Genomic DNA, 25,156 nt, shown 5'->3' with positions numbered 1-25,156 from the left:
TAAATGATCGCTTTAAATTTACACTGAAATTTAAAGTTGATCTAGAACATGCCCAACTATAAATCTGTCCCCACATTTTAAATGTACCACCCCCTCCAATGCAACATGATTTTGCTAAGGTGCAAAGTTACTCCTTTTTTTGCTTTACTTTCCTTAATGAATTGGGCCCACTATATTTTACTTGCCAATATTGTCAATCACTGCAAATTTTATTTAACTTTTTTTAAGTTCAATGAAGTGACTGAAATGAAAGAAAAAATGCATAACTCCATGTTATGTCAGTAGTTCTCAAGTTTTGCAGTTTTCAATTTATTGCTAATCATTTGTGCAACATGTATAAAAAAGATTCAAATGGCATTAAACAGACACACTTGGTTTATGTAAGCTAAAATAGATATTCGTCTACATCCCTCCTCAGCAGTACAATGATATGATAGATAAACCCTTGTCCATCTAGAGAAAGGCCAAAAATCAACTAAACTTGATCAACCCTCCCATATGTAGCCATAGACATTATCCAGCAGTAATTTTTGCATCCTCCTGTCCTGGAGGTAAGAGGTATGACACGCCTCCAATGCTGGGAGAGATGTTTGCTATTTTCCGGTCCCTAGCAAAGCTATCGGGGAAACCAAGTACCAACAAGCAGCATTTACAGCCTGGGGGGAAAACGAATTTACGTTCTTCCTCAAATGCCATTTCCCAGTTGTTATTTATTTTCTGCAAACAATTTAGTAGCACATATATGATTTCAGTTACATGTGTTTTCTTTGTAGACCTTTAATGTAAGATACAATGTTCTCCTAACCCTCTGTGCAGTCTGTGTATTAGAGGCTGCACACTTATGTAAGGGTATGTGTTAAAGGCTACACACATTTCTGTAAATCTTGACCATAGTATAAATACTTCTCACCACTCTGTTTAATCTATGTAGAAACTGTAATTATCTATTTGTCACTTCTTTATACCTGTACATTTTCTGTAAACTTTAAGTATAAGGTGAAATCTATTACCAGTCTGTGTGATGTACATATTATAAGATGCACAATTCTATGAGTGTCCATTGTATAGCTGTGCATTCTCTACAGACCATGGGATTAAACAATTGTATCACTGTGATCTGAGTATTAGTGTTGTATTGGCTGTGTTGTACATTCTTTTGTTTTTTGTTTTTGTCTCTGTAAACCATAAAGTTAAGTACCTCCACTCTGGGTGATCAGCATGTTAGAAGCTAGACATCTCTATAATTTACCAATGCTCAGTAAATTTGTTTTCTTCCATGTCTATCTGACCCAATACCAAACTCTCTCCCTTTCTTTGTTTTACAATTTATATTGTAACAGGGAGTGGGAATGTCTATGGAGGGTTGTTTAAAACTGGTTTATTTTAGGTGGATAACAGATCTCATACCTACACTTATTTTTGTATTTAATTATGCTTATCTTAAGCTTACAAGTATTATGTATTATGGTTCAACAAGTTACCATAAACAACAAAAATATTATCACAATATCTATGCAAAGGAAGCCAGGAATGCAACATGAACTCATTGTGCCAAGAAGAATCTTCAATTCCAAATATGCTAACGCATACATATAGGTACACGTTGTTTTATCACCTGAGCCCCCAGATATTATTGTGCGAAACACAAAACAAAACAAGATGTGCACTTTCTTTGAGCTCGGTAAATGGTCCATTTGCTATGCTATACTGCACTTCTAAATCAGAGACAATATCTTCCAAAAGCATATGACAGGTATTATCACAGCTGCATGGTGAAGCATACTGAGAAAATAGAAGGATTTATGAATGATCACATAACTATGACACAGCTTAGGAACTGTTGTGATGCTGACCTATCAGATTCAAGGAAATAAAAAATGAAAGTCTAAATGCAATTATGTTTGTCTAAATAATCCACATCCTTGGTGCTGTTTACTTACAAATTGCAAATAAATAACGCTTTCAAAAACTCGAGCGCTAAACGAAAAAGTGGTAAATGAAAATTGATTTCCTATGAAAATCAATAGAAAATCTAATTATATCGTTCCCAAGGTCCAAAATGCTCAAAATGAAGTAAAAAGTGATAATAAAACGAAATAGTAGTTGGCAACATTTATTAACTACAGTATTGTACAGTACATTTGTCAGTCATATTGAACACAAACAAAATACTTTACTGCATTTTGTATAAGTACTGGACAACAAATATAAAACATTTTACTTTGCTAAATTGCTGCTACTTCTGTTGCTTGTGGTTACAGTTGTCATCAGTAGATAACTAGTAAGCAGAAGGTTTTGTAGGTGTTGAAAAAGTTTTTCTGGATCCAGACGTAGAAGTCACTGCTATTTGGTCAATGGGAGCAGAAGATCTTGGAGAAAACTGAGAAAAAAAACCCCCAAAAAACGAATCAAGCTTGCTCTGCTTTGCCACCTTCTTTTTCTTTATAAGAAGCACCTTGTAACAATTAAGGTCTTGTTCTATGTTACAGATTACCATAGAACTGCATTCCATTTTGAGGTCATGCTTCATTATGCTAGCAATTAATGCATCCTTAAGTTTGAAAATCTCATTAAGGCTTGCTGTTATAAATGCCTTTGCCTGCACTAGTTTGTTTTCTTCTCCTTGATACTTGAGTGTTTTCTGCTGTTCCAAGTCTACGAGATCCTCATCAGATAGTGGCTCACGGTGGGATTTTAACAGGTCTGTAAAATCAGATGTAGCTAATTCACAGTGAATTTTGAGCATTTTTCAGTGACACTGAAGCCTAGTTCCCTGCCTAGATTAACAATATTTTCTATGAGTTCCTGTACAACACTGTCAACTCCTTCATCATTGGATTTATCATGCGCACAGTATGGCCACAACTTTCCCCACACGCCATTCATAGCCTTAGCTGCAATTTCATCCCAGTACCTGTCAATGTTTTTAACTGCATTATTTATGTTGCAATCTCTCTAAAACTAGGTGAGTGTTGGATCATTCTCACTATGTCTTTTTGATTGCCTGATCGAAGGTAATGCATAGATCATAAGCTTTGAAAGTGGCAATAACACCTTGATCCACTGGCTGCAGAATTGATGTGGTGTTGGGAGGCAGGAATAGAATTTTCACATGTTCCTCAAGTGCATTGCCCTGAAGCATTGTCAAGAAGCAATAGTGCCTTGTGTGCAAGGATATTCTTTGCACAATAATCCATGACAGTTGGACAGAACTGGTGGCGGAACCAAAGATTTCACTTGTTACTCAAACTTTTCTGTTGCTCCTCCAGATAACAGGAAGAAAAGCATTGGAATAACTCTTGAGAGCCCAATGGGTGTTCAGAGTGGTAAATAAGCAATGGTTTTAGCTTACAGTCATGTGAAACATTAGTGCTGAGTAACAGGATCAAGCGATCTTTTAACACTTTAAATCTGGACAATGTTTTTTATTTATTGGAGAAGTATGTCCTCTTTGACACCCTCTTCAAAAAGAGTTCTGTCTCATCCGTGATAATTACCTGTTAAGGTATATATTCACTCTACAACGTAAGCTTGGCAATTGTTTCTTTAAAACTTTGTTCTCCCTCGAAGTTGCACTTGCTGCTTCCTCACTAACAGCAACATTGTGTAGCTTAGCCTCTCGCTTAAATCTATCACACCAGCCATGGCTCGCTACAAAAGGGTTAATGTTGTGTTTCTTGATTTAGATTAGATTTTGGATACAGGACAGTCTAAAATAGTGATGTCATTAATAATTACACTTTCATTAAGGAAGTTGATATTAACGGATATAACGACTATATGTGTTGTAATTATAACAAATGGAAAGATAATATTCCTTTGTCACAGTTTATGAGGATCTAACAGAATTGTAAAATATGGAATATTTTGAGGATCAATCTGCTATATTATTTAAACAGTCTCATGAAGGAGGTTATCCTGAAAAAATATTACTAAGCAGTAAAAAGAAGAAGGCAAGGGCCCTTGATATATCAATATTATTAAACAAGTTAACTCGTGCATGATACTCATGCATTCTAGTCAAATCAAGCTACTTAAGGTGTTAAAAAGGTTCTTGTCATGCATTTGGGCCATAGCCCAGGCCTCAACCACCAACCACTCCCCACTGTCACCCCCGGCAACCACCAACCACTCCCAACTGTCACTTCTCCTTCAAGAAATATATATATATTTTTTTTAAATCTTTATAAACACTTTTAACAATTAACAAATTAAATTAAAAAATTAAAAACATCTTAGTATACCAAATTTCAGCCCTTTCTGACTTTTTTTTCCCACACACACTAAGAATTTAGTAGGTCAGTGTATAACTCCGCCCAGCAGGTGGCACTGCAGCTTGGTTTTATTTTTTACACACACACACACACACACACACACACACACACACACACACACACACAGACAGACAGACAGACAGACTAACACACGCCACTAGACATTTATATATTAGACTATTAAAAGAAAGAAAATATTAATATAAATAAAGAAGAACAAATCATATGTCTTTTTATCACTACTTTTAATGTAGCAGGAAAAAAATCAATAAAATCCTAACAAAACACTGATTGGTGTCGTGGTTGCATCCTTTATTATCCTGATACTTACCAGCAAAACCAGTCACGATCTTTAAGAGATACAAAACCTTGAAAGTTTAGCTGGCTCCTAGTCAACTTAGCGAAGTGGGAACGAATCAAGACAATATGAATAAAAATTGCAAAGCATGTTGCTATGCACATAAGGATAATGATTTCTCTTCAATGAAATGTAGGAATGTTAATTCATTTATGAATTGCAATACTACCCATGTTATTTATTTAATAGAATGTGTATGCGGGATGAAATATGTTGGATAAATAAGAGGCCATTAAAAGTTCGAATTTTTGAACATTTTAAGAATATCATTCACAAAATAGGTAATCATAGTATTCCTGGACATTCTTGTAAATTTCATCATGCTGATCCAAGTTATTTTAAATTTAAAGCTATTGAACATATTACAATGGATAAAAGGAGAGGTGATCAATTAATGCAATTATCTCAATGAGAAACCTTTTTGATTTTTACCTTAAATACATTTGCACCGATAGGGCTAAATGAAGGCTGTTAAATTACTCCATTTATTTAAGTAGTGGGTTTTTGCTTTGTTTATTGAATAGATATGGACTTTGAATTTCTACTGTTTCAAACACTTAAATATTTGATCTCTGTGCTGTAATCTTTTAAATACATTATGTGGTCTTTTAGAGGAAATGCTTTAAGTCACTCCTGTATTTATGTTATTTATGTGAGGTATAGAAAGAATGATCTATTTGAGAACAAATAGATGCTAAATGTTACTTACGGCACAGACAAGGTTTAGCTTGACTGTTAACAAGTCAGCTGCAGTGGATTCCACGTAGGAGATGTGGAAATAATTGCAGGTCACACATTACAGCTCAGTGATGTTATAACTGCTGAACTCGATATTTCTGTTTAAGTAATGGGTAATTATAGAAATAATAAATGGAAGCAATATTGTTGGTTGCTTCCAACTGATTTCTAAATATCAGTTCTGTTAGATATAATGTTATAATCTAGGATCTGCAATACGGTTTATTTAATTAATTTAATCTGTTTTTCATTTATCTTATATGCATGTGTTGTAAATGTAATGTTTTAAGTTATTTATATGTATTTGATTTTTAAGTTAGTTGATTTCATTATACAGTTTCCTAGATGTGGGCTTTGTAATATATATATATATATATATATATATATATATATATATATATATATATATATATTTGTTACCCATATTTGAGAGAGGTGAAGGGGAGTAATTATTCTGATACACCTGCTATTTGTATTAGGGATAGCTCAATACAGAGTGTGTATTGTAAGAATTGAGCCAAATCCCCCCCTGATGAAGTCAATGGTGAAATGCGTTTACAGCTTGGCTTACAACAAATCTTACTCCATGGTATGCATGGTGGAGTGTGAGTCATGATTCATTTAAGTCATAAAATAGGTTAAATTAAGCACACAAAGTTGTGCAAAACTAAGACTGTGCCTTCAGTGAGCGTCCTTATTGAGGTCCAGGGAAAGCAATGGTTTGCTTGTTTGCAATTGTTTTAGTGCAGGTTTGCGAGGCGTTGTAACCCTTGTTAGTCAACTTGTAAAGAACATAAAGCCAGAGTTTCAGTGATAATGATGTTTGCTCACAATCCTTGAGCCGAGACATGTGCATTTTGCACTGCGTCTTCCTGTTGTAAATGGTCCTCAAAGTGTTTTGTTGTGTTGATTTTTTATTTCTACTCAAATTAAACTTACTGTTGTCTTTAATGAGTCTTGGGTTTTTCGGCTATGATTAACTGCCAGTTCAATGTATTTGTTATATTCCTTACTAAATCTAGCCCACTGTGCAGCTTGACAAGTCCATAAAATGATGTTTTGAATTTTTTATGATATTTATGTCTTTCTGCAGAATGTCATTGTGTCTGAGCATATACTGTTGTTGTGCTTCTGTCAAAGGAACTTAACAAGAAAAAGATTGTAATATGTGGCATTAACATTGCTTCATTTTCTTGTACTATCTAAGTCTGTCTGACTCTTCCTGTGTTCACTCTCTTCCAATTTCCTCTGCTCTGTTTAATGTTTAATGTCCATTTGTAACATTTTTTTCTTACCTTTGTGATCCTCTTAGAACTTCAATCCAAAACTGTCTCTTACGGTACAACAGTGGCAGATTATAATAAATAAGTTTAGGAATGTAGCCTAGGGCACAGGAAAGCAAGGGAGCCCAGACCTCTGCCTTTCAATTTAGTATGGCTCATTTTCCAGCATTGCATTTAGGTGAAACATTTGTGCTCAATCAAGGCAACCAATTGGCAATAAACTTTTATCTGTCTGTAAGTTAGACAATGAAAGCTACTGTCTGATTGGTTGCTATGATTTAGTGTAACTTTTGCACATCAATGTAATAATAGTAAATGAGACACAGTGGTGTAATAATCTTGGCAAGCGATAAAATAAGCTTAACAATTAAGGTTATTGTTTACTCCTTATATGGTGGAATTATTCTAGCTTTTTATTGCAAAATACTTGGAGTAGGCATATTGTATATATTAAGTCCCCTGGGCTAAATGCATTTTGTGTTATGAAAAACAGAAGGACCACAATGGATTTGAGAAATTATTAGTGTTTCAGTGGGTGATCTAGCACACAAAAATGTTTCAAACAGTCCATGGTAGTTTTAATTTACTTCAGCAGTAGAGGGAGGGCCCTTTAAATTTTTTGTCAGACATGTGTACTTTTATAGATCGTTAACTGCTCTCTTTTATCCCCGCTGTGCGTCTCAGTAGACTTCTTTCATGAATCCATGTCAGCTAAATAATTTGACTCTAACATACCGAGACAGCAACTTGGAACTTAAATGTAGAATACTTTTTCTCCACACTGGGACAGTACATTACTGCAAGATTTTAAATATTTTCCTAATGGAATGGATGTATAAAATAATAAATAATCTAATTCATGTTGCTAATACTACCACTCTCCCTGATCTAGTGGTCGCAAAAGACTTTCAGTAGAGTTGCCTGGTCCTATATGCAATACACCCTGGAATGCATGGGGATCCAGGGCGCCTTTTGCAGAGGGATCTTGGCTTTATATCACAACCCAATGGCTGTTGGCCAATGGTTTCACATCAAAATATGCAATATCCGCTTTCACCACCACTATTTGCTTTCATTATGGAACTACTGGCGGCACAAATTATAAAGTCTCCTGATATAACTGGTACCCCCACTACTACCACAGAATTGCCTTTTATGCTGACAATGCCATTTAACTGTCACCAAACCTCACATAACATTACCCAATCTTCTTATATTAATAGCAGAATACAGCTCTCTATCAAACTATGAAATTCATGTGGTTAAATCTGAGACACTTGACCTCAACATGCCCCATGACCTTGCCAAAAAATCTGAAAGCTAATTAAATTAAATTTGCCAACAAAGAGAGGAGCGCAAAGCACCAAGTACATTAAAATGCAATTTTTATTAGCATGTACAAATAAAATATGAGATAAGCAATTTGCTAAATAGACTATTGACACATTGGACAAATAGCTATATATATAATAAAACTGACCAATGGTTGGAACAAGATGTGGCCAAATTAATTAGCATATGGTACCATATGGCGCAATGTTAACTTATAGCCGTTGGATATCCAATCTAGGGTTAATAGTAAATACTGATGTTATAATCTTAATGAGCTGAATCCGGGAACGGAATGATGCACAAAACTGATAATTCTGAATCAAATCCACCAATGAGGTACAATGGACCCCGATATCAGTCCAGATGGTAGAAGGATAATGTGTCAGTTTGCGCTAACAAAGCTGTTAATTGCATCATGAATTATAGGAGAATCCACCAAAGATGTTATGCGCCCCAAAAAGCAGGAATAATTGCTTATATCTTCTACTGCGGATATTTAGTTAATCAGGTATTTGGTCGGCAATGGCATTATTCACTGACTTAGGCAAAGTCCAAGATTCAAACACAAATGCAGTAAGCACTGTTGAACTATATATATGGATACTTAGCTTCGCTATGCTCATCCGTGGATATCAAGCTCCCATCATAATGATATTCTGGTTACTCCGGAAAAAATGGAAACAGCAATCAACGTAAATATGGTCCCGGAAAGGATCCAAAAACAACTAATGGTTTGGGCTGGCCAGCACCTGGTGAAATTTGCAATATGTAACACTCCTTCAATTAAATTAAATACATTGGGGTTTATCTAACCAAATCTTTTTCACAGCTCTATGCGGCCAAGTTCCCGAAGCTTATTAATATAATTAAATCTGATCTAGCACAATGGACTAAACTTATTGTTTCTTGGTTTGGCTGCATGGCAGCCGTCAAAATAAATATTCTGCCCAGTCTCTTGTACTTGTGGCAGACACTCCCAATACATGTAGCCTCTCACATTCTCAAACACTTACAGCACACTCTTTCCAAATTTATTTGGGCAGACCACATACCAAGAGTACAGATGCGTATTCTTTTAAAACTTCAGACATCAGGTTGCCTGTGTCTACCAAACTTGCTAAAATGTTATCAAGTTACACACCTTGCACAGTACATTCTTTGGAATTCACCACCACACCAACGGGTTTGGACCCCTATAGAATCAGATCTGTTACTTATATATCTGCTATTGGTTCCTTTGTGGAATAAAGCAAACTTTGCTCCAGGTCTGGATCACAAAATGTTTCAACATTGGACCCGTCAAAATATACTCTTCATTTGGGATATTGCTCCTATGCGTCTTTTTCCCTCATTTTATGAACTCAACACAAGGTTTAACCTACCACATAAGATTTTTTTTACCAATACTTTCAGATAAGGCATTTCTTTTACTCCTTACAATCTCTGTTTACATCGGATCAATGCCCAACTCTGGAATCTCTGTGTCGTGACTCCACTCCAACATAAGGTCTCATATCTATGTTGTATCAATTGGTCAATAACCACAATCTGCTGACCAAAGACCCTCATGAGTTTGCATGGGAAAGGGACATGGGGAGATTATTAATCCTAAGGAATAGTCAAACAGTAGAGCTAATCTAAGTCATCAATCTCGGTCAGTGTGAAAGAAAACTCCTTCAAAATCTTCTATAGATTGTAATTGGTCCCCTCACGTTTGCATGCCATATTCCTGAATTCCACTCGCTGATCAATTCTGGAGAGGATGAGGCTGTTAGTGTACCATGCTGCACGTTTGGTGGACCGGTTCAAAAATGAAACCATACTGGCAACAAGTTCATGCTCACATCAACTCATTCACATAGATCAAAATGCTAAAATAGTATACTGTTGTTAAATAATTGATGGCTATGGAAACTAGCCCCAGTAGCACAACAGGGTAGGATTATACAGATCCACTGCTTTAGTTAATTTTTGTTTGGGTTTTTTTGTGAGGAAATAGAGCACAGTAAATAAAACATGGAGGTCCCACATGCAAAGGCAAAATGCATAATATTCAAGATGCATAAATGCAATAATGCCAAAAATGAAGGATAATACATAACATGAAATCAGTAAGGTATAGAACTAAAATAAGGCATACTACAGAATATGCAAGCAGCATAATACAAAGAAGCATGGGTGGACAAGACAGTAGGGGACCTATTTATCAAACATTCCCCCTGTGTTAAACCCCCGAAAACAACAACCGTGAAATTGCTATGTATTATTGAAGCATCGTAGCAGATATCTCAGATATCTGCTGCTTTGCATTTTCTATAGTTCTTCTGAGCACTCCCCATAAAAGTCTATGGGAAGTGCTCAGAACCGCTATGTATGAAAGTCTGCTTAGAGAATTTTTTCTCTTTTTCTACATGTTAATGTACGCCATCTGAAGCTGGCGTACATTAACATATCTGAAAACTTTTGCGCTGAAGAGCAGAGCTGGACAGCGCATGTGTGGAGGGATCATGTGATCCCTCCCCTGTCACTTATCATACAGTTTGCCGTCCAGGATGTTAGTGCGCATGCACCAACTTTTCGGTCGGTGCATGCACACTAACAAAAAAGAAAAAAAAAGAAGATCACCGTAGCCTTCAAAACTGAAAAAAGACTGCGATGATCAGGTGAGTCACTTCTCAGGGACAGCAGGTTTTCGGCACTGCTGTCCCTGAGAAGTTTTTTAATACATAGCCATTACTTTTCAATCCTTATCAAGGAGATATGGATTGAAAAGTATCAAGTGAAAAAAACGAAGGGTCATAAATAGACCCCTAGGGGAGAGGTCATTCATCATGAAATCTGTAGACAGTTTCATCTGTTCCCCTCTGCCATACTAATGAGAATAGACTAAACACAGGGGTTATATTTATGAAATGATTCTTTTATGTTAAAATATTTTTTGTTTTCAAGAAATTTGATGAAAACATAGCGTGTCCATAAGACATGCACCAGGAGATACAAGTCTTAACCAAGATGATATGAGAGCTTGTTTTGGTTAAGTAAAAGTTATCATTAACATAGGATTTGATAATTATGTATTGTAGAATTTAAAGCTACATTAGTAAATGACTCAATGTCACGACAGGTCTAAAGATGTTGATATTGTGTGTCCACTTGTTACGTAGCTTAGTGCAAGTTTATTCTACAGTTAGCCCAAGGTACGGAACAGGTAACATAGGAGGTTCCATATAGCACATTAAGGGATCACACTGAGTAGGAGTCATTTCTGTTTTACTAGTGCTTCTGCCATCACAGAATGAACACTGTGTTCTCACAGGCTATAAAGCAGGTTAGACTCTGCAGTAAGTTGCAGTAAGGTCTATGTGGAGTTTTGTTCTCAGTGTTTGTGTGGGTTTCCTCCAAGCGCTCTGGTTTACTGCCACAGTCCAAAAACAAAGTTAATTGGCTTCAGAAAAAATTAACCCTAGTCTGTGTGTGTTTGTTAGGGAATTTAGATTGTAAGCTTCAAAAGAGCAGGCACTACAGTGAATATCCTCTATACAGCATTATGTAATATGATTGGCACAATATAGATAAATGAAAAATAATAAATTAGCCTGTGATTGAATGCTGATGTCTTTTCACAATCTTCACAAGTCAACCATATATCTTCACTTTCTATTGTTTGAACTCATGAAGCTGCTGCTGCTTTCATGTCAAAATGTGCACATAAGACATAGTAGCCTACTCTCCTGGAATGTCCGGGAGACTCCCTAAATTTTTGGACTCCCGGGAGAGCAGGGCAACCTCCCGCATCCCAGCCAGTTAGGTAAGGTAAAATAAGGCGTTGGGGCTTAGTGACGCGATTCACATGTCATTGTGACCCCCCCCTTGTTGTTATAGGTCAATAATGGCTATGACCATTTAATGGACGGGGCCAATGACACAAATCTCTGATTCCTGCCCACACACGCCCACCTGCCCCCTGAACTTCCCGGAAACCAAATGGCAAGAGTTGTCAAGTATGACATAAGTGTTGAGTTGTAAGATAGTTGAGGTGTCAACTTCCTCAGTACATAACCTTGTGAGACAAAGGGGCCCTTGAGAGTCTCTTGAAAAATATATGTGTTGCTCAAGAAGTCTAGTATGCATAGAATAACATGTTTCCCCTATGCTAACCTTCTCTCAAATATTTTATTTCCTAAAATCTTCTAAAGTATAATTGTTATTAAATCAATTTTTTGCATGATTATTGCACTTAGTGTTACTATAACGGTGCTTTTGAGTAGGCTACAATTATTATTTTATAATGGTGAGAAAAAAATTACCTATAAAACAAACCCTAGCATTTTGAATTGTCAAAGAGGGCAGTTTTATATGCATTACTCTAGAGCAGTGGTCAGGGAACAGGGGTAAATTACCCCAAATGGGGTAAAAGTGAAATTCCTGGGGGTAATGCTGCCGATTCACATGCTGTCAGTTGAATTGTAGACCCCTTTAAATGTGAAATTGCTGTTGTACCAGAAGAGCCTCAAGGGTTGGCAGAGGCACTTCTTGAGCTTCGATGCAATAATGAAGCACGTATTACATTTGAAAACAAAGCAGATCTGTCATATTTTTGGATGTCAACAGCTGCAAAGGCATTCAAAATTGCACATGAGGAGGCAGTCAAAAAGTTGCTGCCCTTTGCAACAACCTACCTTTGGGAACAAGGATTTTCCACTCTAGCGAACATTAAAAAAAAAGCAGAGAAATCGATTGGACGCTGAAGACTGTATCCAAATTTCTCTGACATCAAAATGCCCCAATATTGATGCTCTCGTATCAAAAATGAAGCAACATCATTTCTCCAAAACCCAAAGTTTTGAAGTTGAAGCTTTCAGAGAAATTTTGAATTCCAATAATTAATAATTTATGATTTCCTTCCTTTCAAATCAAGATGGTAACATTGGCGTATCTAAATATATTTGGGGGTAAAAGGTAAAAAAGTTCCCTGACCCCTGCTCTAGAGTTTCAGTATCTAGTGTCATTTTTAGGTCAGTGAAGTCAGTGTGTCCTCACTGAACTGAACACGTACTGAGATGCACATTTTCATTTATTGAGCTTGTTAGAAATTTTGTTGGAAAATGTTTGAGTAAAAATTTGACAAGATGAAGTACTTCAAAGATTATAACTGCATCAATTCCTACAGAGCAGGATGACATTCAGTTTAAAGAATGAAATCCTGCTCCGCACAGGAGATTCAGAGTTTATTTTTTTGATGTACTGAACAGGAGTTTATTCAGTAGAATGGAGTCCTATTGAATGCATGGTGAAAAACTTTCAAAAGCGTATAAAAAGTATTTTAAAAAAAACTGCATGTGTTGCTTTTACATGCTTCCGATGCGGATACACTAAATTGAATGACATCCAGCAAAGTCTGCCACGACCTTGTTTCATTCACAATATGAACTTCATACTGTATATTCTATGGAAGCAAAAGTGTGTATTGTATCTCTATATAAAATAAAGTTAGTACATGCAACTTGTTTATTAATGAAATGTGAATCGCCTAGTGCAATTTTATGTGCTCTGCTTCTTTAGGTTTTTTAAAATTTAATTTATTTTAATTAGCTAGTGAAATTCAGCAGGTTTTTTTCTATAGTTATTTAAGGCATATAATGTTATATAACATTCAACAAAATGGAAAGCATATGGTGCAAAGTAATTTTGTTGTGTTCATGAATAAGTTCAGAAAATATTTCTTAAATATTGAGATATATATATATTTATAGTGTATGTGTGTGCGTGCGTGCATACGTGTGTGTGTGTGTGTGTGTGCGTGCGTGTGTGTGTGCGTGCATACGTGTGTGTATGTGTCGCGTGCGTGCATACGTGTGTGTGTGTGTGTGCGTGCGTGTGTGTGTGCGTGCATACGTGTGTGTGTGTGCGTGCGTGTGTGTGTGCGTGTGTGTGTGTGTGCGTGCATACGTGCGTGTGTGTAGCCTTTTTAATTAAAAGTCTTATAGTTTGCAATCTAAAGTCTTGTATTTTGCAACCTAATACAAGCTATTAAATGTAGCATAATAAGCAGGGTGACCCCGAAGAAAATCCAGCTAATCTTCCATGCATCATGTTATAAGCATTACATTGCTATATACTTCATAGTATGTATTTTAAATATAAATATTTTAAGGGTATATTTATGTAACTTTCATTAGTATTGCATTGCATTGACAAAATACAGTAGCAGGTTTATCTATGAACTTGTTTGGTGTGTAGTGTGCACTACATACCACAGTGGTCCTCCACCTAGTAAGTCTATCAAAAGGTGATACTTAGCTTACATTTGCCATGGTGCACTGGGTAGCGTGTCAGTAGATTCACTTGGTGTTGACCTTCCCTTAGATGTCTAGTGTCTTGTTTTTCTGGTTCAACTCATGTACCTACTTATAACTGTTTTAATCTATAACATTATTAATATTGTACCTTCTACATGCACCCGCGTCACCTCATTCCATGCTACAGATTTCAATGTACATTATCCACCTTCCACCATTACACCACCCACATCCTATACCAACTCACTTGTCCAGCCAACCTAATTAATTTAGACACTACAGGAATAGCCCCCCTCCTCCAATAATATTTTTAATTGATCATTCATTTTCACTTGCTTCTCTCACAATAGTTCTCCATCGATTTACTGACTACAACCTTCACCCTAAGTTTACTGCCTTGCGCAGGAGAATACATTACAGGACCTGAATCAGAGAAACAACACCTAAGATATGGAATGTAAGGTCACCACAAAAATCCCCTACCACTCAACCCCCATGTCTAGCACAAGCTAATTATCACAATCACAAAATACACTGACAAAAGAAAGTTTACAATATAGTATGCATCTGATTTATTTAAAAAAAAAAATTAAAAACTTACAGCCAAATTGATCCTAGTAGCAGTTTGGAAAAGTAAAAATGAGCATCATGCTGCAATGAAGCGATCAGCCTATCTGTAATAAAACATAAAACATAAGTTTAGAAAAGTATAGCCATAAAATATATAATAACATGAATAAACTTGAATAAAGCAAAACAATAAGTAAAATTTGCACAGAAGAATGGTTGTACACATTACTTACACTCTTGAATCACATACAATGTACATGCTGTACATATAGGGGGAAGAATCAATGACTGTAAGTTAAATGTATATGCTTTTAAATAAATATAAATAATGAGGGTAATTTATGACAAGCATACAGTGCAAAACTATATGTCTTCTTCTTTAGTTTTATGCTGTGTGCCTACTTAAGGTATGTGAAAAATATCAATATTTACTATGTAGATTATGGTAAAAAAAAAACTTCAAAGAGTGTGAATAATACACCCAACTGTTTGTCACATGCAATCTAATGTCCAGCACCTATATGATATATCCTCGTGTTAAACTCATTCCAAACCCCAGTTTTAATGACCGCCATATGCAGCAATATAGTCAGTGGCTAGTTGCAGTCAGACAAGCCTCTGTCTTTTCGTATTTCTGGTGAATTGTATTTGCTATGTAATAAGCTCCACTCATCAGATGGCAGTTTGACATGGTTCCTATACACGTGTCATATTGTGAGAAAGTGTGACTTGGCAGGTGTTTTGTTAATATACTTGTAAATCAGTTCATCAGGACACTGAAGCATGGGAGGGCACTGCTGAGCTCTTTATTCAGCCATTTGCAGACTCCGAGTACATTGCACACTGCCCACACCCACTTCCCAGCATTCCCCATGGTCTTAGGGACCATCACTAAAGATTCAAGCTTAAACATATAAGAGAGTGTCTACAAACATTAAGCAATTCTAATGCAATAACATCACAGCAGGAATTGTATGCACATAAAAATAAGCATATACCTTGCAAAATTCCAGTTATAACATGCATTTGATTATTATTATCCTGTATATATGTTGTACCAACTATACAATGACATTAAAGGCAGAGCTAATTGGCTGCAACATACCACAATGGCAGTGTTTGATTTTTGTGCTTTTATATAAAGCAATACACACTTTTCTTAATAGCAAATTTTCTTCATACTTTTAAAAACTGTAATATAAAGTTCCTTATACCGGTGCCTTTATATTTTCTTGTTTCCTGTTGTAAGTTTTACATATGTTTTACATACGCACAGTTAAATTAACATAAGGAAAATCCTTATAAGATAATGTGTTACTCAAGCTGACAAAATATTTGTCATCATGTAAAAATACAAGGGTCAAGTTATCTGCTGTGCAACTTCAGAGGATAGCCCTTGTTGTGTTCCTGTAGTTATGTAACAATGATAGCTACACTTATTTGCAGCATCATAAACTGCTTTGCAGCTTGTCTGTTCAGCATTTATGACATACAGAACATTAAACACCCATAGGGTAAAGCACTGACACACGGGGTTGTCATATAAATTATGTCCCCAGAAATAAATACTCCTGCACCGGAGTTGCTTATTTGAATACTGGTAGGTTAATTGACTTCTGACCAAATTAACCTTAGTGTGTGTATGTGTGGTAGGGAATATATAGTGTAAGCTGTACTGGGGCAGGGACTGACGTGAATGATTACATATTCTCTGTATGGCTCTTCATAATATGTAAGAACTATAGAAATAACTTTTAGAAATAAATCTAAATAATATGAATAAGTAGTAGCTTAAGTCTCCCTAACAATTCTCATTCTTTCAGTGTGGCAGCCTGACTGTGGAATCGGTTGACCTATAATATGTAGATAACAATGCTAACAATTACATGTAAGTTCCAAGTATTGCTGCTTATTACATACATTTTCCAATGTACCACATTGACACCTTTGGCTACAACTGTTTCCATGGCACGCCAGGTGTGTAGAAGATTTATTGGCAGGATAATTTAACCATAAACTCTTTTCTGGTTGTAATAAAGGAGAAGAGCTTGAGAAATGGTTATATAACCTATTTTGATCACCAGTCATTGACTTCTGTGCTACAGTTTTATCTTGTGCATTGCTTCCCAGCAGGCATAGCAGCGAGTTGACTCAGGCTGTGTGAAATGTCACTCTGCTTCGCTGTCTCACTAGCTGTGCTCTATAGAGCATAAAATTAATCTTGGCATATTTGTAAAAAGGGAAAGAAGAGTATGTAATTTTCGAAGGGTCCTAGATATTATTTTACATGGGAAAGCTATCATCCTATTTGTTCTCTGAAATTTTCCGTAGAATGGTAAAGCCTACATTTTAGTTGAAATGAAACAATATATTCGTACTGAACATTTTTACCCAAGAATATATTTGACAGAGTTGCCTTTGTGAAAATAACTTTGTTTTATGGTTCATTAACACCTTGTAAAAAATTGCTGAGTAAATAAAAGAAAAGCAATACTGACAATTGCAAACTTATTTTATAGGCCATGCTGATTAAAATGAAGATACTGCTATTGCTTATATTAATACTAATAATAATAAATAGAAAATTACCATCAAGAATAGATTTTAATAAGACATGTACAATAAATATAATTATTTTTTTAGATTTATTTATTGGTTTATTTTGATAATCAGAACGGGCCTGATTCATTAAGGATCTTAATTTAAGAAACTTCTTATTTAAGTCTCCTGGACAAAACCATGTTACAATGCAAGGGGTGCAAATTAGTATTCTGTTTTGCACATAAGTTAAATACTGACTGTTTTTTCATGTAGCACACAAATACTTGATAACTTATTTGTACACTGAAATGTAAAGTTGATATGTGTGTGCTACATGAAAAAACAGTCAGTATTTAACTTATGTGCAAAACAGAATACCAATTTGCACCCCTTGCATTGTAACATGGTTTTGTCCAGGAGACTTAAATAAGAAGTTTCTTAAGTTAAGATTCTTAATGAATCAGGCCCAACATGTTTTACGTGCTTGGGGTAAACCTTTGGTCACTGTTTACTGGCTAAACTTGACAGAGAAAGATTTAATAACAGATGTATCGGTAGACCTTAGCAATGTACTACTCAGATAAAACAATTAGTGTATATTTATTATAACAATGCATTATTGTTGTTTTTATATGGGGCAATGCATCCCTCTAATGTGATATTTCAAGTCTTTCAGGTGTTTAGTAACCAGATAAAGGGAAAAGACTAATATTCTTGTGGTTCTCTGGATAAATTAATAATTGTCCTTCACCTACCTGTTTTATTTTTTACCTTTTACCCTACCAATTTTACGGCTGCATGATATATACAGATACTGCACACCACACTGATGCTCTACGACTGCATGGAAATTATTTGAGGGGACTGCAAACTTGTGTTTCCCATTTTTAGCATTGTAGGAGAACTTTCACTAACTACTTTTTGCAGCACATGATTTGCAAGATTTAACAGGGCAGAACATGTTTATATAGCTTGATATATATTGTAGAGTATGTATCTTCATCATCGTCACCATTTAATTATATAGCACCACCAATTGCGCAGTGCTGTACAGAGAGAATATTTGTCATCCACATCAGTCCTTGCTCCATTGGAGCTTACAGTCTAGATTCCCAAACACACACACACACACACACACACACACACACACACACACTCTCTCTAGTGTTAATTTTGTCAGCAGCCAATTAACCTACCAATATGTTTTTGGAGTGCGGGAGGAAACCGTAGTACCTGGAAGAAAGCCACGCAAACACGAGGAGAAGATACAAACTCCACACAGATAAGGCCATGGTCAGGAATCAAACTCAAAACGCCAGTGCTGTGAGGCAGACATGCTAACCACTAAGCCACTGTATCTTCATAAAAGATGATTATTTTTCTGCAAGGCAAAGGTGGAATCCCCCCTATATAAAGCCAACATTTGACCTGAAGAGCCTGGCCAAAGCCTGATTAAGGGTTCAGGCTGCCTAGGCTAATACGCTCACCCCTTCGCCTTTCATGCAAGGCTAATACATGGTAGGTAAAAATGAACTTATCCATTATTTAAAACCTGGATTCCTTCAATCCCCACCAATGTTTTTTGATAAGGATATTCAATTTTCTAACATAATATATCAGATTCTGCCATGTTTGAATTGCATTAGGGCACACATATAGTTTCCCTTCCCCACTACAAACATGAGGTTTGTGAATGCTTGTGTAAGCCTGAGTAGCTGTTCAATATTAGCCTATGAAATGATGTAACCAATTTACACTGGAAATTTAACTGCACCCAGAAAAAAGGTTTTATCTTATGTAACAATGACTACAGATGTCCTTTTTGCTGGCTGCTTTCAACTTGATAGGACACATGGCCCAACTGCTTGAAACTGGAATGTAATGAGGTTTGTGCATGTCATGTGGCCTGGAAGGCAATTCAGGGCTGGTTAGCATGTGAAAATGAAAGCTATAATGGATTTTGGATGGACTGAATGGAAGATGGTTGAATATGGATAAATATATATAGCTTTGTGATCATTTGTCTTTGGTTTGCAGATGGTAAAAATGGCTAAGAATAGGGAGTTTGCAATAATAGAATTGTCTGAGTTCAGATAAAACGGAGATAGTGCAGATAATATGGATTTTGTGTCTGTTTCAAAAGCTAGATTAAGTTTTGGTCAGTATATGTGGATTTTAAATGGTAGCATTTATGTTTGTGTTTTGTGTAATATGTCTTGCTGGCTCTCACTCTCTTATATCCCTCCCCCCCTTCTTACGTGTGTAAAGAGGACATTAATGAGGCTAAATTGAAAGATATTTGAGGTGGATTTGCAAAGATAGTATATTATATTACTGGAGTTTTATGTAGTCTAATAAGAACTGGGCCCTGTTACTGTTGCTAGGAAAGTTGCAATGGCAGTAAATTAGGCCATTACAAGCACATGCAGCAAACAAGCCCAGTATGAGGTTGGCCATTTTAAGTATTGTGAGATGTTTGAGTTGCTAGAAGTTTCCATAGGTAAATAATGTCTTTGCTGTGATGCTAGAAGTTTCTATGTGGATAAATAGTAGAAGATTATATGTGAGAATAATGAAGTCTAGCTTGTGTGCCACCCCCCCCCTACACAATACATTCACACCCCTTAGAAAATAAGTGAGATTGACTCATGCACCCTTAGCCATACACTACACAGTAGTTGGTCAAAACAAAATGACTTGTATATTTATAAAACAGACAATGAATGTAATGCATTATATGATCACCTGTGATATACCGCCTATGTTAATAGAGTAAACAATATCTGTTGAGTTTGTATAATATACTCTTATACTGTTCTATAATATGTACATATGTTTTACAATGAGAATGTTAATTAAGAATACAAAACATTTTAAATTAAGATACATCTTGTGTGCAGTTTTTCTTGAAGACATAAGTATAAATTATGATATAAATTGGTCTTGTGGATTTAATGTAAAATAAGAACTACAATTCTTAGGTTGAATCAGAACTACCCTTGCAAGGATTTGGTTGATGATAATAGTCATAAATTACATTATTAAATGGTCATCCATACATTTGACACATTACTAGAACCCCATACCCACAGTATCACCCTTTTAAACTTATGTTTCCATATTTTTGAAACTCAACTCAACTAGGCTTTTTAAGAAAGTCGCAGCATATTTTTGTCACTCATTGTGTTTCCATTAAAATCAGTACTGTATAGCAGAACAAGGGCATGAAAGAGTGCTACTGAGGGTGAACTGGTATGCGGTTTTCATACCAGTGCCTGTTGCCATGCTTGTCTATCCTATTTGTTTATCATAAAGGATCCACCCAAGGATAACTTATTGTCTTCAGCCTTTATAATGGCAAAATGTCAATATTAAAATTGTATTACATTTTTCTTTCATTTTTTCTTTTTACTTTGGAGAACAACTATTCTTTTACATTTGTTAGGAGCCGCGGCAGCCACAGGCACCGCCGCGACTCAGCTCTGGCCCCGTCACTTTCTGCAGATGGTCCGACCGTTGCCAAGGCAATGGCCGGACACCGTATATGTTTAACAGCGCGCCCTGGCAGATAGTACAGCCGGGCGCATGCGCTGATTCCTTCCCAGCCTGTGGGCATGTGTATAATTACAGGGCTGAGCCCTGATTGGTTGGTCTGTGTATTTAAGTTATAGCGCTTCTGACCCAGTTTGCTGACCTGCTGTGTGTTGTTGGATTCAGTCCCGTGGATACTCTGCCTGTCGGTGTTTCTGTGCATGACCCCTGCCTGGACTTTGGTCTCTGCCTGTTTGCCCATGACCCTGACCCTTTGGCCTGTACCTTGGACTCTGCTACTTTGCCTGTGACCCTGACCCCTGGCGTGTTTACTGACTATTCTGCTTGCCTGTGACCTTTGACCTCGACTACTGTCTGACTATCTGCTGCCTACTATTCAGCCTCCTGGCCTGCCGCTATGGGCCTGTATTACCAACTCACACTACGCCTGGAGTCAGTCCAGGGGGCATCTGAGTACTGATGAGCATGTAAAGCTCTAAGGGAAAGGCGGCTGCTAAAGGTGAAGACATCCGCCATCTTGTTCTGTGAGTTGGTGATCAGACCGTCAGCCTAACAACATTGTAAAATTATTTTTAGTTCATACCTCTCCCTCTCCCAATTTTGCACTCCCAAAAATAAAGACTTGACCTCAACCCCATGGAACATCTTTGGGATGAATTAGAATGTCCAACATCAGTGCCTGACCTCCCTAATGCTTTTGTGGCTGAATGGATGCAAATCCCCGTAGCCATCTTCCAAAATCTAGTGAAAATATTAATCATGTAGTTTAAATTCTAAAAAGGACACCATAGTGAAATGGACACCATAGTGAAATATATTATTATGCCCTGGCATTAGTAGTTATCAAAGATAATATATTCCACAGTTTATTATGCAAGTACAATTATGATTAATTACATATCACATTTAAATACTTAGATTTTTTATAGTGATCTTTATATGCAGTATTGCTGTGGTAAAATACAGAAACTATAGCTGTTTTGTATGCTATTGTTGAAAGATACACCTGGAACAAGTTAAATCAATGTTTAAGCTTTATGTTAAATATGCAACCTCTGTATGCAATGTAATTGCATTTATAGAATAAAATTGAAAATTCACACTAAATATTTTGCCCTTTTAGTACAATATCAATCAGACAGTTAATACATTTGGACATTCAAATAAAAAAAGGATGATTTACAACTGGTACTGTATATCAGATTTTGAGTATACTTTTTTCTACATTAATGATTGTGATGCTGGGAAGTCAAAAGCCACCTACAGGAGGCTAATTTCAAAGCTTCCTCAAACTGTGATAAGCAGGAAATCTTATATGCTTCAAGGATGTTTTTCTTTAAATTCCAAAAGCTTTATTTCTCAAGTATACTTATCTGTCCTAGAAAACACAGCACATTGGTTTCATGGTCCTTTTTAATAATACACATTAATGATTTCGTCAAATATTGAGTTCTAATAAAAATTTCATTTTTATTTTTCATTCCTTTTTATATTATTATACATGTAAATTAATATAATTCTGGATAATTTAGATACTCATATTTATGTTGAAACAAGGCTGCATTCAGGTAATAAGTAAAAATGGGACCTCCACAGACACCGTTATATCCTCATATTAAATTAGCAGAGTCACCGGGCATCGTGTAGATCCGAATTGTAATGTGAAGCAGTTTTTATATATTAGCAAATTATTTGGTAAACACACCAAAAATTATATTTATAAAATAAAATGTGTTGCTTTGTCGGGTTGTCGTTATATGTGGTGAGGTTTCATTCCAGCAGGTAAACAATTAGTTACAACCAAAAAATTATGTTTTCAATATTTGTCGCTTTGTCACTATGTGGTCTTATAGGTTACATTTTTTGATACTAAATAACTATGAAAGACACAGGGGATGTAACTTGGTGGTGCAGTGTAATCAGATGTCTCAATAGTGTGGGCACCAGACCATCTCTATATTACAAAATAAACTCTTTATTTACACGCCTTCTTCACTCCAGCACATTCTTAAACTATTGCAGTGTAAATAGGTACAGTTCATATATACATCTCCTGTCTCCTCCTGCACAGTTCTTAGGGGCTACATGGACAGAGTATTAATGGGGCAGTCACATCCAAAATGGTGGCTCTCTAGCCACTCTCATCTCTCTCTCACAGAAGCATTCACTCACCATTCCTCTGCAGGAGTGATATCTCTCTTGTTCTCTGCGGGGGTTATAACTCTTTCCCATGCTCTGCGGGGGTTATAACTTTTTCCCATGCTCTGCGGGGGTTATATCTCTTTCCTGTGCTCTGCGGGGGTAATATCTCTCTCCCGTGCTCTGTGAGGGTAATATTTCTCTCCTGTCCTCTGCAGGGGTAATATCTCTCCCCTGTCCTCTGCAGGGTTAATATTTCTCTCCCGTGCTCTGCGGGGGTAATAGCTCTCAGTTGGACGCTAACAGACACTCCATGTGAGCCTCTCCCTTCTATCATCCTGTCACTTTCTGAGGTAAATTATCCCCAAAATATTCCCCATATCACTAGTATTCTGTCTGTGTTGCTGTCCTATGACCCCTAGTGGCAGCAGGCGATGGACCAGCTCACAAGATTACAAGGGGGGTCCCAGGACCTCTTCCCCCATCCTGGGTCCTTGGCTAACACTCTCTCTCTCTGCCTGGTTCTGATCATAGTTGCCAATTCCGCTTATAACAAGCAGAGTTGGGCTTGTTTTTTTTTCAGAGTTGCGGGGTTTTTCTGGTGGTCGCGGTTTGCGGGTTTTTGGGCTTCACAACATTTTTTTTTAAAGAAAAACAAACCTTTATTGCCTTGTGTATAATAACGCTTTAGTCAGTGTAAGGACGCTGCTGGTCTCTTATGTGGGGTGACCTCAAGTGTTGGTAGGTAAACTTCAGCGTTGTCTGTGTTGTATGCAGTAGATATGGAGAGTATATATGCAACCAGACAGAACATGATGTGTGTAATTATAGTGTAAAACTAGGGATATATTGTAGTGTACAGAGAGAACAACCCCCTAAAGTGCAGCTATAACTCCTGAATCTTCATCTTTAGTTACTGTAACTGCAGAAACTGCTGCAGATTCCATTACTATTAATTATTAATTAATTTTTTGCTTTTTTGGGCTCTTTTTAGGATTGTTTGGGCTTGTTTTTCACTTAGCGGTTGCTTGTTTTTCATTTCGGAGTTGGCAACCCTGGTTCTGATGCCCTCAGCTCATACCAGCCTGATGTTGCTAAGCAACATTCCCAGGGTGTCTCCTCTGGGTCCTAGTGCTAGGCCACAGACTCAGTCACTGGGAGTGTGTGAACAGCAACACCAGAGGGGGTGTTACATTTAGATTATATTATATACTTTATATACTTAATTTTTAAATAATCCAATGTAGGTGAACAAGTTGACTTGATAGCTGGTAATCAAATGATATTTATTCAGGAATTTTTAGCAGCTCTGGATTCGGTAAAATAACACGTAGACCTTAGTCTAAGAGCAGAATTGTTGGGGTAGAAAGATGACCTTAATTTTCTTACCACTATGCTACTGTGCCCAAATGTATAACTCAAAGCCAAGAAGTGACCAATATTTTTTTTCTTATTGTGAGCTACAGGGATTAAATTATTTCTAAAGTAAACTTTATATTGGATATGTCATTATTGTAATATATGCACACTATGCTATGTTTCTATTTGCAATAACATTTTTGTGTTTGCAGCTCACCTTCTCATAAATGTTCATGAAAACAATTAAGCGCAATTGCAATTGGTTTTATTGTGACAGATGGGATTTTGACTAAGGTGCTGCACCTGTCAGACTGTAGCGCAGGTGTCCTCAGGGCAAGCTCAGAGTAAGCAGATGCCTCATATGGAGCAGAAAATACTGTTATCAGCTCACTGGACAGTTTGTCAACAAAATGATCATAACCCCTTACAGCTTGTGTCCTTCAATTTGTAATTTTTGTATTTGTAGGAATATTTTGCAATTAGCGAATGTAAAGGACACAGGAAAGGAAAATGAAACAAGTTATGCAGGGACAAAATGATTACCAAATTAGATCAGTTATGTCTAATTAATAATAGAAAAGGTCCTCAAAAATGGACATTTCCATAAAAGACATGCACATGGAAGGATCAGAGAATGTATTCAAAAAGTCAAACATTGATCAATTGCCCCTAAGCACAGTTGTACATTTCTCCCCTGGAATATATTTGCCC

General features: G+C 36.5%; 1 protein-coding gene across 2 annotated transcripts in view; it reads right to left on the bottom strand.

Moving 5' to 3' along the window:
- DLGAP1 (DLG associated protein 1) overlaps nt 1–25,156 on the bottom strand; it is a 493,753-nt gene that overhangs the window by 434,234 nt on the left and 34,363 nt on the right. For both annotated transcript variants that reach the window (XM_075213364.1, XM_075213366.1), the window contains exon 2: nt 14,886–14,958. The gene's annotated coding sequence lies outside the window, so the exon portion shown is untranslated. The remainder of the gene's footprint in view (nt 1–14,885; nt 14,959–25,156) is intronic.

The sequence above is a fragment of the Mixophyes fleayi genome, chromosome 5 (genome assembly GCF_038048845.1).
Source record: "Mixophyes fleayi isolate aMixFle1 chromosome 5, aMixFle1.hap1, whole genome shotgun sequence".
Classification (NCBI taxonomy): Eukaryota; Metazoa; Chordata; class Amphibia; order Anura; family Limnodynastidae; genus Mixophyes; species Mixophyes fleayi.
This window is presented reverse-complemented; position numbering and strand designations above follow the sequence as displayed.